A 17,043-nucleotide genomic window follows, 5' to 3' on the forward strand; every position below is an offset into this window, starting at 1 on the left:
AAATATGTTACATGCACATCCGGTACATCGTCCACCTTCTTCTACAGAGCCGTCGGTATAGCACTGATAAACATCGTTACCCATACTCTGAGTACTTTCAGTGATGCTTTTCAGTGTTAACTGTTTTAATAATGTAGTGTGCACACTATCTTTCTTGGGCGCATTTACAAAATCAACTGATAGATCCCAGTTATCCCATGGAGTAATTGGCTGATTAATCATTAGTCGAGTTGGGTACATATTTAATATTTTGATGGAGTTGGCTACCTTGTAGAACCAATATACATAATCAGATTTCGTTCTTCTTCTATAGACCTCAGGTGAGTGCAGCATATTAGAAAGTTTAGCTTGAAACTTCATGTGTTGTCTAGATCTACTCAATGCCTTCACGCCGAAAACTGTGCTAATAGACAAATTCTCTCACTTATGGTAGGTAATTTTAACTCTGCTCTCATGTTAACTATTCTCGTGGACTTTGGAGCCCCAAGGATGAGACGCATAGCTTCATTTTGCAAGGTTTCAAGAGATTTCAGCTCTTTGTCAGTATACAGTGTGAGATGTAGAGCATTGTAGTCAATCACAGAGCGTATAAATGATACATAAAACATTCTAGCAAGTCTCACGTTAAGCCATGATTGACACCAACAAGGACCCGCAAGGGCTTTAATCTCTCCCAAAGTCTCCTCTTGAGAGAAGAAAGGTACCCAGGGTCGTTAATGGGGACACCAAGGTATCTGTAAGACTCGCAGTTCTCAAGTGCTCGCCCATCTATATGATAATTGGGTGGTGGAATACCACATGGAATGAGGGCACGAGTTTTCTGTACAGAGATAAGGAGGCCACATTCCTCAGCTCTAGTAGCAAAAGCGTCGAGCAGAACTTGCATTCTAGGCTCGGAGGCAGCCTGTAAACATATATCATCAGCATAACAAATGACAGTGTCTTCATTATTAGTTGGAAGATCTTTAATAAGTTTATGCATCAGAACGTTGAACAACAAGGGACTGAGGACCCCTCCTTGTGGAGTTCCCAGTTCAAAGTGTTTGCTCTCTGTGCTTTTAACACCATTAAACAAAACATATGCTGTTCGATTAGACAAATAGCCCTTTATCCATTTCAGTAATTTTCCTTGTATTCCCAGCTCGGCAAGCTGTTCCAGTATGATTCTCTGTTTGCTGTATCAAAAGCTGCTGCTAGGTCGATGAAGACTGTTTGGGGGAAGCTTCAATATGTGCGAAGTACTCAGCAAAACAGTGTTGTGTACTGAGCCCAGGCATAAATCCAAACAGTTGGGGTGACAGGTGCCCCTGTATACGATACATGAGTCGGTTAAGAACAATACGTTCAAGCACTTTACAAACACACGATGTTAAGATATGGGTCTATAATTATCTGAGTGTGGTTTGGGGATGGAACAATGACACTCTTTGTCCAAGCATCAGGTAATACTCCTTCACGTAAACTCATTCTGTACAACACTAATAGTGGATTACCTGGTACGTGTGAGACTAATCTCAGTAGACTGTAAGTAATACCATCCTCTCCAGGAGCAGTTGATTTTCCCATCTTTAGTGCATGATTTAATTCCCATTCAGTTACATCATTAAGGTCCGACACGTCGATAGCTGTACAGGCAAGATTGATGGTTCGTTGTCTGTTGGGGCGTGTGTCATCAAGTTTGTGCTGTATGTTAATTGGGAGTGAGTCGTAGCTCGATGTTATGCCCATTGATCAAGGAGGATGTTTGCTTGTTCTAGTGGGCTGTGGTGCAGCGGTTTGGTTGGGCTGCTTCTAGAGATTTTCGTATCTTTTCCCAAACTTCAACAAGTGTTGTTTGCTCATTTATACTTTGTAGGAACTCTTCCCAATGTTTATTACGTATGACGTTGCTCATGTCTCTCACCTCTCTATTTGCAACTAGAAATGCATGCAAGTCACCTTGTGCTTTGGTTCGTTTGTACGTATCTCCAAGTTGCTTTACTCGTTCATGTTCTTTAACAAATACGGGGTCAAGGACCCACTTGGGTGGTGGTAGGTGTTGCCCACTTCTGCTAGGCTTACGACCTGTTCCCCAACACACCCATGTGTCATAGTAGGTAGTAATCGTATCAACGAGATCTCTGGAGAAGGCTTGTACATTCGTTATTGTGTAATCTTGATACCATTTTGATATACAATTAATAAAGTGGTCATGCAAGCCATATGGAATATTCATTTTCCGTCTCTGATGCCTATTAGGTACATCACACTGTACCTCATAGGAAGCAGAAACTGCATAGTGATCACTAACTAAGTGATTTACCAACGAACATTCCATCCTATCTTGCACAAGGTTTCTACCCATTACATAATCAAGTCTGCCTCCCAATAAATGAGTTTGGGTATCCGTAGTATACACGGTTAATCTGTTGTCATAAACATATTTGATAAATTTGCATCCATTATCGTTGTTAGTACTGTCTCCCAGCGTAATATGTCTAGCATTAAAATCTCCCATGTATATTGTCCCATGATTGTCTAGATCTGGGAACAATGTTACATTGAGTTTCTGGCTTCTGGCATATACGTTGAGGAATGAAAAGTGGCCTGCTGTAGTTTGTACATGAAAGTGATGGTACTGTGTGTGTACATTGTGTGACGTGCTCACAAGAATGTGCGGTAAATCACTTCTGACGTAAGTTAATAGGCCTGTGGCGTTACTGTTATTATAGGATGCATACCCTCTGATCTTTGGTGGGGTTTTGTTTATCATGTTGGACGTGTAGGGCTCCTGTAAAGCAATTATATCTATGTTGTTACGGTAACATATGCAATTAGGTCATTCAGTCTTTTGTTGATGCTACGAATGTTCCAACTGAGAAACCTAATGGTCCTTGTGTCAACAGCAGCCATCGTCTTGGTGTTGTTCCTCCCTGGGACTGGTGGTCCCATTGTTGTCCTTGTCCCACTTACACAATGCGTCAATAAGTGACTCTACGACGTAAAGAGCCACACCAACCTGGCGTTTGGTGTCGTCAGGAACATCTGGTGACATCATCAGATTCTTGATCACTGAGGAACTCGGGATGGTCCGCGAGTGAATGCTCTCTGTAAGTCGTAGGCATAATTACTGTCACGCAGAATATTATCTTTTCATTCTCGTACTTGGCTTGAGCGCGTTCCTTAAGGTCATGAATCATTTTAAAATATTCTGATGCAGGTCGACTTCCTTTTCAGTTAATGTTTCTGTGTCACTATCACTGTTGTCATCCCTGAGTTGACTGACGACGTCGCTGCCACCGCCTCTGTTGTCGCTCTCCTCTCTGCCGCCGCTGCTCCTGCCGCCGCCTGCCGCCGCCGCCGCCGCTGCTGCTGCTGCTGCTGCTGCTGCTGCTGCTGCTGCTGCCGCCCCGCCGCCCGCCGTCCCACCACCACAGGAACCTTTACCAGCGCGGGCCACGGCTGTGACACAGCGCATGAGGCTGCTGTATCTCTTGTGAGGAGCCTGACGTAGCGTCTGTATAATTTCAGTCAGTTCTGCTACCTGTGCTTGCAAGGTTGCCAACTGTTCTTTAACTGTTGTATCAGGCTGTTGTGTGTTGTCAGGGGCGTTGCTGGTACTGTCACCACTATGGGATGGGTCAACAGTACTAGAGCCGGCATCAGTAGACACTTGTTGTGTCTCGGGCACTTGCCTCCTTGTGCCAAGGGAGGCTGGCCGTTTGGTACAGTCTGAGTGCCAGATGGTGACTCCCTCCATACCACATCTGAAACACTTCAGCGGCGGTTTAGTTGGAGTCACAGATTCAGGATTGTTGCCCTGCTTCTGTTGCAGTGTTCTGTTGCTCCTGTTCCTTTTCTTTGGTCTCTGGTCTTCTTATACTGACAGTCTTCAGTGGGTGACCGGAACAGAGAGCACACTTGGGTGTGGGCACCAACAGTGCTTAGCTATGTGGCCACTGCCACAGCACTCGTAACACTCCACAGGGTTCGGCTCCCACACCCTGAACGTGCTGGGGGGCGCAACTCCCACCAAACCAATACTTCAGGTGGCGGATCAGCTTTTCCAGACTATGACTATTTGATCAGTAGGCTTACCATTTTGGTCAATCTTCGTGCTCTTGTACCCCGTCTAATTCATAGGCCCACTCTAGTGGATACTGTGACTGTACTGTAGACTAGGTATTCATCCATCTTCTTGTTCCGTGGATTATCTAGAGAGAGCTTTATACACCTATTTTCCTTGTAAGAGCCCCACAACCTTGCTTATTCTCTTGAAACATACACATATGGGAGTTGACATGTGGACGTAGCAGCCTGCAGAGCCAGGTTCACCCGCTCAGTTTCTTACTCCAACAATCCTGTCAGCCACACTCGTGCCTTTAGGGAAGGTCAGACGTGTGTACTCGCTCCTTGGTGCTATCGGACGCCTTCCACCCTGTTGTTCACCAGCTTTGTTTCCTTCTCTGATTTACTTAACACCTCACAAACCCATCACTGGGTGGTGGGGTGACAGTGTCACTGGTCATGGTAGGGGGAGCCCTGAGGCCAGCAGCTACCTCCTCCATACTGCTTCTTCAGGCGGCATTAATTTGCTAATCGTCCGATACCTGGTTAATACCATTTATAACCATGTGATGATGAATAACATGACAAATGGCAGGGCAAGCAGCAAGCCTTACCAGTCATCAGCGCCAACAGTCATAAACCTGCTCTGAGGGGAAGAGCACTCTCAGTGGGTTGGAGAGTGCTCAGACGACTTGGATAAACACTTGGATATTCCACTTGGTTGGTTGGGACTCGCAGAGGGTAGCCCTCAGTGACTTATTCTCCTATGTGTGGACAGAATGTCCCCTAAGACAGCCTAACCCTGCTACAAGGGTGAACAGATGCCCAAGTCAAGTGGCCCCCCAGATTTTACAGGTAACCGCATGGGCCACTGGACCGTTCCACTTGACCTGTTGAAATGGCGAAATGAGAAGAATAAGAGAAAGTGGGGAAGATAAGTCTTATAACTAGGAATGTACAGTTGCTCTGTACAAAGCTGGCATCATTGTAGTGTTGGCGGCTGTCAACCTCCCGCCAGGGAAGGGATAGGGGGGACCGTTGGGTCAGCGCTCTAACCGCAAGGGTCAGAGGTCCGTGGGGGTCAGATTACGATCCCACAACTCTCCTTGCTGTTTGTGCCTGAAGCTGTAGATGCCCTGTGGTTCTTGCTAGAGTCTTACAGTGAGTCCCAGGTACACTGTACAGGTGATGCTGTGTTATTAGCACCAGCAATGCATTAAATACAATGTTTGGAGGCTTCCCCTAAGGGAGCGGAGGGGGCAGGCTAGCCTGCCTCCACCTCAGGCGCCACTCCTAGTTCACTCTAGGGTTCCTTGATACTAGTGACTTATGCAACAGTGTTGGAACACTCAGCAGCACAGTAGTATTGTGACGATACCGCCCCGGCGATCACAGCACAAGGTTGGGGACGAGGGACTTGACCCAAAGAGGGAGAGGAGGCGCGCACATCCTCTCAGCTCAAGGCCTGGCCAGCGAGTGCTTGTCGTGGTGAGGGGCTCAGGCTCACGTACACCTCCCTTGGACTGGTGAGGGTTGCCTTCGCCCCCTCTCCTTCCACTCTTTGGAGTGTACTTTGTGCGGAAGGGCAACACAAAAGGTCCTTGTGAATCATCGGACCGCCTGCTGGAGGGGTCGTCCATGAGGGGCTGCCCTAAGTGGATGGTTGGGTGTCCAGGCTGGGGCGATAGGCTGAATGAGGTCTTTGCACGAGTGTGGGAGAATGGAGAATGCAATAGGACTCCCCTTTAAAAAGAGGGAGCACCGCTGGAGACGATGCACCCTTCCTGCACTGGCCCGCGCTCGGCCTTCCTGGCTGGTGGTATCCCTTGGTTCCAGGACCCAGACTGTTTAAAATTAATGATTTATGGACGACAACACGACCTCTCTTACCGAGGCTCGTGGGGTGGGCGACCAGGCCCCTGAGTCGGACTCTGATGGAGGACCGGGCTTAGCTTCCGCTACATTGGGCTTAGACCGGACTCCTCCCCCCTGCTCCCCCTCCCTCCTCTGTGGTAGGGTCGAGCCCCAAGTCCTCAAGTGGTGACCACCTCTTCCCCTGGCACGGCTCCATCTCTCATTGTGAATACTGCGCCTTTTAAACCCTCTCTAGAAGTTCTCACCGCCGTCCCCCGTCGCGGCCGCACTCACACGATCCCTTCCCATACTAATTCGTACCTTCGCACCTTGTTTGGTCCTGCTATGTGGACTAAATACTTTGATTTTCACCATCTGGATTCTACTCCTGACGATTTCTCCCTCCAAAGGCACCTTGTTGATTTGGTTGATACCTCTGTTACTTTTAACCCCACTCGTCTCGGTATTGTTGTCGTTGCTGCTCCTTCTCAGGATGCAACTACCTGCTTAGCCAAATGTGGTGATCCCACTGATGTTAACAACTTCAGACCTATATCAATTCTGCCAAACTTGTCTAAAATATTTGAAAAACTTATCTACAAGCAGCTTTACTCTTATCTAGCCAAACACAATATACTTAGCTCTTGTCAATATGGCTTCAGACCCCAAAAAAGCACTAACGATGCACTTATTTGTATGATTAACTTGATACATGCAGCTCTTGATAAAAATGAGTTCCCTATTGGGTTATTTGTGGACCTGCGTAAGGCTTTTGACACTCAACCACCAAAACCTTCTTCTTAAATTACAACATTATGGTGTCAGAGGTCACTCCCTGCAATACCTTAAGTCTTACCTTACTGACAGGCTCCAGTATGTTTCTGTGAATAATTCAATTTCTCCCACCTTACCCATTAACATTGGTGTTCCCCAGGGCAGCATACTTGGCCCTCTCCTCTTTCTCATCTGCATTAATGACCTTCCAAATGCCTCCCAACATCTCAAACCAATTCTATTTGCTGACGACACGACCTTCATTTACTCCAGTCCCGACCCTCTTGCTCTAAATGTCACAGTGAATACTGAGCTAAATAAAGTCCATCACTGGCTAACTGCCAACAAACTCACCCTGAATATTGACAAAACTTTCTATATTTTGTTTGGCAATAAATCCTCAAATCAAATAAATCTCAGGAGTAACAATACCCAAATTTGTAACAAAGTAGATGGGAAATTCCTTGGCGTTTTCATTGACCACAAGCTGAATTTCCAGGGAGACATTCTAAATATATAAAAAAAAGTTTAAAAAACTGTTGGCATTCTTTCTAAGATCAGATATTATGTCAAATCAAATCAAATCAAATGTTTATTTAGGTAAGGTACATACATACAAGAGATTTTACAAAGAGTGATGGATTTATAGTTAGGGCTAGTACATACAATTCCTAAAGCCACTATTATGCAAAGCGTTTCGGGCATGAAAAACTTAAATGACTAAAGCTTAATACTAATTGAGCATAAAGAGTAAAATGAAAACATGGAATGAAAACATAGCTGAAAAAGCAGCACAAATACAATTATGTCGACAAACAGCGCTCTTTAAAAAAAACAGACATTGGTTGACAATAGAGGGGTAAGATAGGTGAAAGGGAATTTATTAGGTATAGCTTCGTTTTTATCTTAAACTGGTTGAGAGAGGTACAGTCTTTAACATGGTTGGGAAGGTCATTCCACAATCTGGGTCCCTTGATTTGTAGAGCATTTCTAGTTTGATTAAGTCGTACTCTAGGAATATCAAAACTGTATTTATTTCTGGTGTGGTGCTCATGGGTTCTGTTACAACCTTCTATGAAGCTTTTGAGGTCAGGATTGGCATTACAGTTTAGCGTTTTATATATGTATAATACACATGAGAGAATGTGCAGTGACTTAATGTCTAACATATTCAGAGATTTGAGTAGGGGTACCGAGTGATGTCTGGGGCCAGAGTTGGATATTGTCCTAATAGCAGCTTTGTGTTGAGTAATTAGAGGACGTAAATGATTTTGGGTAGTAGAACCCCAAGCACAAATACCATAGTTGAGATATGGATAGATGAAGGAGTAATAGAGAGTCACCAGGGCAGGGCGGGGTACATAATATCTGATCTTAGAAAGAATGCCAACAGTTTTTGAAACTTTTTTTGATATATTTAGAATGTGTCCCTGGAAATTCAGCTTGTGGTCAATGAGAATGCCAAGGAATTTGCCTCGCTCTGCCCTGGTGACACTATTACTCTCTCATCTATCCTTATCTCAACTATGGAATTTGTGCTTGGGGTTCTATACTACCCAAAATCATTTACGTCTTCTAATTACTCAACACAAAACTGCTATTAGGACAATATCTAACTCTGGCCCTTATAGACATCACTCGGTACCCTTACTCAAATCTCTGAATATGTTGAATATTAACCCCTTAACTGCGTTGCTTCCAAATATGACACCCTCCCCAATGCACAGGAAATAAATTTTCTTGAAAAAATTATTTTGATTTTTTAGTGTCAAAAACCCTTCCCTCAGTATGGGTATGTAAAAAAAATCGTAATTGTGCTTACTTTGGCTGCTATGGGGTCTGTAAGTTGGCGTGAGACCTCATCATTCCCCGTTTGCCCGTGACGTACGCTCCCCGGGCTTGTAGGGCGCCCGGGGCAGGGGGGCGAGTTGCCGCGAATATATTTATCTTCATTTTTTGCTCACAGTTCCAAATACATTTTATTTGCTTTTACGTGCTAATCCTATGTATAATGAACACGTACACTATATTATGGCAGTAAAACATCCGTACTGTCCGAAGACACTGTGTTACATGCATGACACTTGTGTACACATATGCTGCACATATTTACTATGTACCATGCTAATTTATGTATATATACAATCTATTTACACTCTATACTCTGTCACACACTATATACATTCACCATCAACACATTTAGAACACCGTGAGTGAGAGCAGCCTCACCCAGCCAGTCTCCCTCACTCCAACATCTTACTCGCCAACATTGTTCCTCCCACCATACTGTTATTGTTCTTATTACACTATTTACACATGTTATATATACCTATCTACATGTTTTATTTATTATGCAAGTAAGCCGGTATTTTGTCCAAACAGTACAGTTGCCACCGTACACTGCATAAAAAATCACACAGCAGACAGCAGACAATGCTACGATTACGACGTAACCTCCCTCACCAAAACAGCTCCTATCAACATTCTCCTGTTGCTGTTATTACACTATTTACACACACTGTATATACCCATGTACATATGTGTTGCCCATAGCGAACCACTAAGCTTATATGGTGAGCAAAACAAGAGTGGCTGCCACATACACACAGTGAGGCTACCTCAGTTCTCTCCCTCCCTCCCTCACCAAAATTCTTCCTTTCACAATACTATGCACAACGCTAATTATAACCACAATCCTGCTATTATCACAATCCTGGTCAATAATTCCTGTAAATGAATAATTGACCACAAGTTTATTTTGAAAAGGAACCTAAGAAGTCATTTGAAGATTCCTAGATGGGCTAAATAATGCTGTGGTGCTGTGGCTAGCGCTGTGAACATCGTGAACAGCATTGAATCACTGATATTTGAACATTGTACCCAGTCATTATCACACTCTGGCTCTTCTATAATACTATCATGGCTAAATAATACAAGTTATATATATATTTTGACATTATTAGGCGATGCTGTGGTCACACGCTGAACAGCAGTGCAGTACGCTCATGCTGCAAGCGCTAGCCTTAGTTGCTCACTCGCTACTGAGGCTCCCACACCCGAGAATGTGGACCACGATTTTTTTTAAAGATGGCGTCTGTTTACAAGAGCCCTGAGGAAGCTGATGTGAACCCCATGAAGCCGCGGGAGTTTTGAATGGAACGTGAAAAATACAAATATCCGGAGGCGCGTTGCGCAAACCAGACGTGAGCCTGCAGGCGCGTTGCGCAGTTTAAGGGTTAAGACACTGCACATCCTCTCATGTGTATTATATATATATAAAACGCTGAACTGTAATGTCAATCCTGACCTTAAAAGCTTCCTAGAAGGTTGTAACAGATCCCATGAGCACCACACCAGAAACAAATATCTATTTGTTATTCCAAGAGTACGACTTAGTCAAACTAGAAATACTTTACAAATCAAGGGACCTCGAATGTGGAATGACCTTCCCAATTATGTTAAAGACTGTACCTCTCCCAACCAGTTTAAGATAAAAACTAAGTACTACCTAATTAACTCGATGTAACCTACCTCGCCCCTAAATGTCAACCCATGTCTACGATTTTAAACATGCTGTTTGTTGACGAAATTGTATTTTTACTTTTTTTTCTACCATGTTTCCCCCCCCCCTTTTTCATTTTTTTTCTTATTTTTTCTCATCACAATTTATACTTTAATCTCAATTAGTATTAAGTTTTAATCTTAGTGTTTTCCTGCCCGAAACGCTTTGCGTAATAGTGGCTTTAGGCATTGTATGAACTAGCTCTACCTACAAATCCATCAACTTTTGTATCTCACCTTGTATGTATGTACCTTACCTGAAGAAATATTTGTATTTGTATTTATTGTTCTGCATTGGGGAGATACCCTGTTCGGGTCTCCGAGAACGCTCGGCTAAATGCCAGTATTGGCATTGAGCTCCTCCGGCACCATGTTGCAACTGGACCTAAAAGACTGCAAGAGGATATTAAATCATATTCTCGAAGCCCAAGGCCATTCTGTCCTCCAGGTGGACACGTTCACTCGACCTCCCCCTCGTGGTCATTGCCGTCAGCCCTTCGTTTTGTTCGCTTCCGTTCTTTTTCTCCTGTTGAGATGCTTGAGTCTGTCGCCCAGTACATTGTTGCTGGAACATCTGTCTCTTTGAGTCAGAAACGTAAGCCTGGCTCCTCTTCTTCCTCCTCCCCGGCGGGTAAGAAGGCATTGTTTTCTTCCTCCCCCCCCTCCCACCTCTGACTATCACTCCGTCCCCACCCATTTCGGTGGTCGGGCCCCCTACGGCCCGTGTCTTTGTGAATAAATGGTATTTGGTTTGTTCCATTTTTTCCCCCAAATGTCCCGATTTCTCTTCCTAATCTTAAGCACCTTCTGGACTTATTGCCAGAGCCTGTACTCTTGTTGGGTGATTTCAACTGTCGACATGCCCTCTGGGGTGATGTTCTGACAAACACACGAGGTCGCCTTCTCAAACCGTTCGTTCTCTCTTCTTCTCTGTCTCTTCTGAATTCTCGTGAACCCACTCATATGGACTCTCAAACTCACATCCTTTCCTGTCTTGATTTTTCTCTCTGCTCGTCGTTTCTTTACATAGTTTACATAGATTTCACGAGGCAGGTCCTTGATGACCTCCATAACAGTGACCATTTCCCCATCCTTGTTACCTTTTCCTCTTTTCACCCTCCCCTCCCATCTCCTTCCCTAGGTAGCAGTTTGCCAAGGCTGACCCCCTCCCCATCTGGCCCGTTGGCGCCGTGAGGGGGCTTGGTGGACGGCTGCTGGAGTGTTATGCTCCATGGGACAGTCCTCTGTCCGTTTGTGGCCTTACGCTCCTGCTGCTGTCTTCTCTAATTGTGCCGGAACACTTTTCCTTTTCCTTAAGTTTCGTTTTTCTCCCCCCCCCCCTTTTCTCCTATCTGTTTGTCGTTTCCTGCCGACCTTTCGCTTGTTTGGGTTATTCTTTTGGACTTCTTTTATTTTGATGCCCGGGTGCTTGGGGAGGCATACTCTTACACCCGTAGAACTGTAGAGAACGAGGGGAACCTTTTATGGTCAATCCTCCTTTCGTCACTGAACCCAATCTCGACAGACTGACGGTTCTTAAGGTGGCGTTTGTGGGGTGTATACTCACGACGCTACCCTAGGGGGCCCCGGCATGATCAGCAATGGCTTCTTGTTAGGTGTCCTGCCTCTAATTGTGGCTCCATGGTGGGTATGGGGACACATTCGTGAATGAATATTTTTCTCTTTGTACCTATGTCTAATTCTGTTCCTCATTTACCTTCTCAGGCTCGTGGGGTGGGCGACCAAGCTCCCGAGTCGGTCCGTATTGGAAGACTGGGCTCTGTAGCCTCTGCTGCATTGGGCCCCAACCTTGCTCCTCTTTTAGCCTCTCTGACTACTCCCCTCGGCTCCTCTCCCTCCTCTGTGATTGGGTCGAGCCCCAAGCCTCAAGTGGTGACTACCTCGTCCCCTGGCACAGCTCAGTCTCTTGTTGTGACTACTGTGCCTATTAACCCCTCTCTCTCTGGGGGTTCTCAACGCCATCCTCGACACGGCCGCAGTCGCTCGATTCCTTCCCATTCTGATGCATATCAAGCCTTGTTTGGTCCCGCTTCGTGGGCCAAATACTTTGATCTCCTCCCTCTTGATTCTGCGTCTCCTGACGATTTCTCCCTCCATAGGCACCTTATTGATTCCGTGGATGCCTATGTCACCTTCAACCCCGCCCGTCTCGGTACACGTGTTGTTGCTGCTGCTTCTCAGGATGCGGCCTCCCGCTTGGCGGCTTTATCCTGCCTTGGCGAGACCCCTGTTCGGGTCTCCAAGAACGCTCAGTTGAATGCCAGTGTTGGCACTATTCTCCTCCCGCCCCATGTTACGACCGGTGTTCGGAATCTGCAGGACTGCCATGATGATATTCAGTATATCTTTGAGGCCCAGGGCAATTCTGTCCTCCGGGTAGACACGTTTACTCGTCCTCCTCGTGGTCATCGCCGTCAACCCCTTCGGGCTGTGAAGATTACCTTTGATGGTAGGACCCTTCCACCCTCTGTCATTCTTGCTGGTGCCAGGTGCTCTGTCCAGGAGTATATTCCTTCTCCTCGGCTCTGTAACAAGTGTTGGAGGTTTGGGCATGATGCCCTCCACTGCTCTGGGACTGTCTCTCTCTGTCCTTTGTGTGGGGGCGAAGGTCACTATAAGTCGGAGTGCTCTTCTCCTCAGGCTCGTTGCCTCAACTGCGTTGAGGCCCATCCTGCCTTCTCCCGTGCATGTATCCATTACAAGTTTGAGGCAGCCATCCTCAACATGAAGCACCGGGAGCGTTTATCTTTTCCTGAGGCGAGGAGCCAGGTTCACCAGCTCCCGCCTTATGCTAACGTCTCTTATGCTCCCGTGCTGCGCTCTTCCTTTCCTCGTCCTTTCTCCTTCCTCAGACTCACAACCGTTTCCGGGCCTTGGACCCTGATATGAGCACTGCCCCCTCCTCTGTTCTTTTGAGTTCTGTCCCAAAGGGTCATCCTCCTGGTCCTCTGTCTGGGGTTTCCCTTCTTTCTACCCGGTCCGTCATGTCTCCTGTGTTTTCTTCCTCCTTCCCATCCTTCCCGGTCAGCCGAGCGGAGAGCGGACAGCACGCTGGACTTGTGATCATGTGGTCCTGGGTTCGATCCCAGGCGCCGGCGAGAAACAATGGGCAGAGTTTCTTTCACCCTATGCCCCTGTTACCTAGCAGTAAAATAGGAACCTGGGTGTTAGTCAGCTGTCACGGGCTGCTTCCTGGGGGGTGGAGGCCTGGTTGAGGACCGGGCAGCGGGGACACCTAAAGCCCCAAAATCATCTCAAGATATAACCTCTCCCCTCTGTCTATTGGCTCTCCCCGCCGCCTGTCGATGCTGGCTGATGTCCATCACTCTTCAAACGGCCGTCGTGTGTGCTCTCGTTCAGCTTCTCCTGTTGAGACGCTGGAATCTGTTGCCCAGAACGTAGGTGCTGGGACACCTATCTTTTTAAGTCAAAAGCATAAGCCTGGCTCCTCTCCTTCCTCCTCCCCGGCGGGTAAGAAGGCTTCGCTTTCTTCCTTGCCCCCTACTTCTGCCTTTATCGCTCCTTCCCCTCTCATTTCGGTGGTTGTGGCCCCTGTTCCTGCTATGGAGGTTTCTTTGGCCCCCGCTTCCCTCTCGGTTGCTGCCCTTGCTGAAGTGCGCTACCCCCTTTCTACTCCCCCTCTTCCTGCAGCTGTCCTTGACTGCTCCTCTCGGTTGTCTCCTCCTTTTCCTCCTCCTCTTCCAGACCACGCCCATCCGCCTCTGGTCTGTTCTCCCGCTTCCTTCCCTCCGTCTTTGCTCAGTTTACCCATGCCCCCTAACCCTTACTTTGCTGACGCTGATCCCGACCCTGATATTCTTTAATGTGCTATGTTGCTCTTTCGCCTTTGTTTCTTCCTTGTTCTCTGTTGTTGTCCTTTCTCTTCTCGTCAATGTCTATTCTTCAATGGAACGTTCGAGGTTATTACGCCAATTTCTTTGAATTCCAACTTCTGATTTCACGGTTTTCGCCCCTTTGTTTCTGTCTCCAGGAGCCGATGCTTGGTGCTCGTCCTGGTCGCTTTCGTGGCTATTCCTTTCTCTTCCCCCCCCCCCCCAGCTGTTGCTGGGGCTTTTAACTCTTCTGCTCTCTTGATTCACTCTGATGTTCCCTTGGTCCCCTTACCTTTTCCTTCGCCTCTCCATTGTTCTGCTGCTCATATCTTTTTGAGGAAATGTACAGCATTTGTTCCGTTTATCTCCCCCGAGTGTCCCGCTTTCTCTTCCTGATCTGAAACACCTACTGAACTCCTTGTCGGAGCCTGTGCTCTTGCTTGGTGATTTCAATTGTCGTCATTCCTTTTGGGGTGATGTTCTGACGAACACCCGTGGTCGCCATCTTGAGCCGTTTATCCACCCTTCTTTCCTGTCTCCTCTGAATTCTGGTGAGCCCACGCATTTGGACTATCGGACTCGTACTCTTTCCTGTCTTGATCTTTCTCTTTGCTCGTCTTCTCTTTACTTGGATTTCACGTGGCAGGTTCTTGATGGCAGGTTCTCCATGGCAGTGACCATTTCCCCATCCTTGTTACCTTTTTCTCTTTTCATCCTCCCCTCCTTCCCTAGGTGGCAGTTTGCTAAAGTAGACTGAAACCTATTTACCCTCAGTGCTGCTCTCTCTGACCTCTCCCTTCTGCCTCTCCCTTGCTCTCTCCTCCTTTTTCATGACACTGTCTTCGAGGATGCCCTCCGCTCTATTCCTCGCTCTTCCTCTCGGGGTCCACTGAAGTGCTTCCCTGGTGGAATGCAGACTGCTCGGGCTGTCCGCTGTAAGCGTGCAGCCTGGAAGAGACACTGCCGTCGGCAGACGGCCGATTCTTTTCTTTTCTTTTGGAAGGGAAGTGCGGTGGCCCGTAGGGCCATCCGTATGTCTAAACGTGAATGTTGGGCATCTTATGTCTCCACCGGGAGTCGACGGCTGAGCGGACAGAACACTGGACGCATGATCATGTGGTCCCGGGTTCAATCCCGGGCACCGGCGAGAAACGATAGGCAAAGTTTCTTTCACCGTGATGCACCTGTTACCTAGCAGTAAATAGGTACCTGGGAGTTAGTCAGCTGTCACGGGCTGCTTCCTAGGGGTGGAGCCCTGTGTTATACTCAAATTCTGTCAGTTGAAATGTAACCAATCACAGGCAAGTAGGCCTCAGACGTCATGCCAGACAGAGGAGCATCAAGCCATGCTCCCAGCAGCCGCAGTTCTCCACACAGACTCAGAGTAGAAGGACCTCGGCTAGGCAGATATATACCTTGCTATCTCGGTCAATAAATATATACAGAAGCGACTACTGTGTCTACAAATAGAATTGGTTTGAGGTGTTGGGAGGCATTTGGAAGGTCATTAATGTAGATGAGAAAGAGGAGAGGGCCAAGTATGCTGCCCTGGGGAACACCAATGTTGATGGGTAGGGTGGGAGAAATTGTATTATTCACAGAAACATATTGGAGCCTGTCAGTAAGGTAGGATTTGAGGTATTGTAGGGAGTGTCCTCTGACTCCATAATGGTGTAATTTAAGAAGAAGGTTTTGGTGGTTGACAGTGTCAAAAGCTTTACGCATGTCCACAAACAACCCAACAGAGAACTCATTTTTATCAAGAGCTGTATGAATCGAGTTAAGCATACTAATAAGTGCATCGTTAGTGCTTTTTTTGGGTCTGAAGCCATATTGGCAAGGGCTAAGTATATTGAGTTTGGCTAGATATGAGTAAAGCTGCTTATAGATTAGTTTTTCAAAAATTTTTGACAAGTTTGGCAGGATAGATATAGGTCTGTAGTTGTTAACATCTGTGAGATTACCACATTTGTGGACAGGCGTTACTCTCGCTTTTTTTAGAATATCTGGGAAGGTTTGGAGTTCAAGTGACTTGTTGAAGAGCAAAGCAATAGCAGGGGCTAAAGATCTGGAGGCTTTTTTGTAAATTAAAGTAGGTATCTCCTCAAGGGCACCAGACTTGGTTTTAAGGGAAAGGATTATCTCATTGACGTCAGTGGAATTAATAGGCTTTAGGTACAGAGACTGTGGATAGTTACCTGAAAGATAGTCATTAATGTCTGTACTGGAAGATGGAATATCATTTGCAAGGGATGAACCAATGGAAGAGAAGAACCTATTGAACTCAGTAGCAGAATCAGAGGCTGAAAGCTGACCATCGTTATTAGACCGGAGAGTCGGTTTGTTATTTAAAGACTTCTTTGATCCCAATATTTGAGAAATTGTTCTCCAAGTTTGCTTAATGTTGCTCTTTATTTGGGTAAATTTATCTTCGTAGTACTTAGTTTTGGCTCGTCTAATTATCTTAGACAGCAATAATGAGTAATTCTTTGAGAATTCTTTGGAGACAATTCCTAACCTATACTTCTTCTCAAGGTCATGTTTTTTATTAATAGATTTAAGTATTCCCTTTGTAAGCCAGGGATTGTTAAGCCTTTTGGTTGTGACTTGTTTTGTAAGCATAGGACAGTGGGTATTATAAAGGCTAAGAGTTTTTTGAAGAAAAGATTGCACTGCTAGGTTGATGTCCACTATGTTACCTAACTCGGACTCCCAGTTGTCATTATCAGCAGCAGTTATAAAATTGTCTATAGCAGTTTCATTGTGTAGTCTAAAACGTATCACTCTTGACTCAAGAGGTGGTTTGCTAATGTTAGTTAAGAGAAATGTGGGGTAATGATCTGTAGTGCTATCGGTGATTATACCTGAAGTAAGCGGAGAGGTTATGTTTGTCCAGATGTGATCGAGCGTCGTGGCAGTGCTATCAGTGATTCTAGTAGGTCTAGTGATTAAG

Source organism: Procambarus clarkii, chromosome 73 (assembly GCF_040958095.1).
Source record: "Procambarus clarkii isolate CNS0578487 chromosome 73, FALCON_Pclarkii_2.0, whole genome shotgun sequence".
Classification (NCBI taxonomy): domain Eukaryota; kingdom Metazoa; phylum Arthropoda; class Malacostraca; order Decapoda; family Cambaridae; genus Procambarus; species Procambarus clarkii.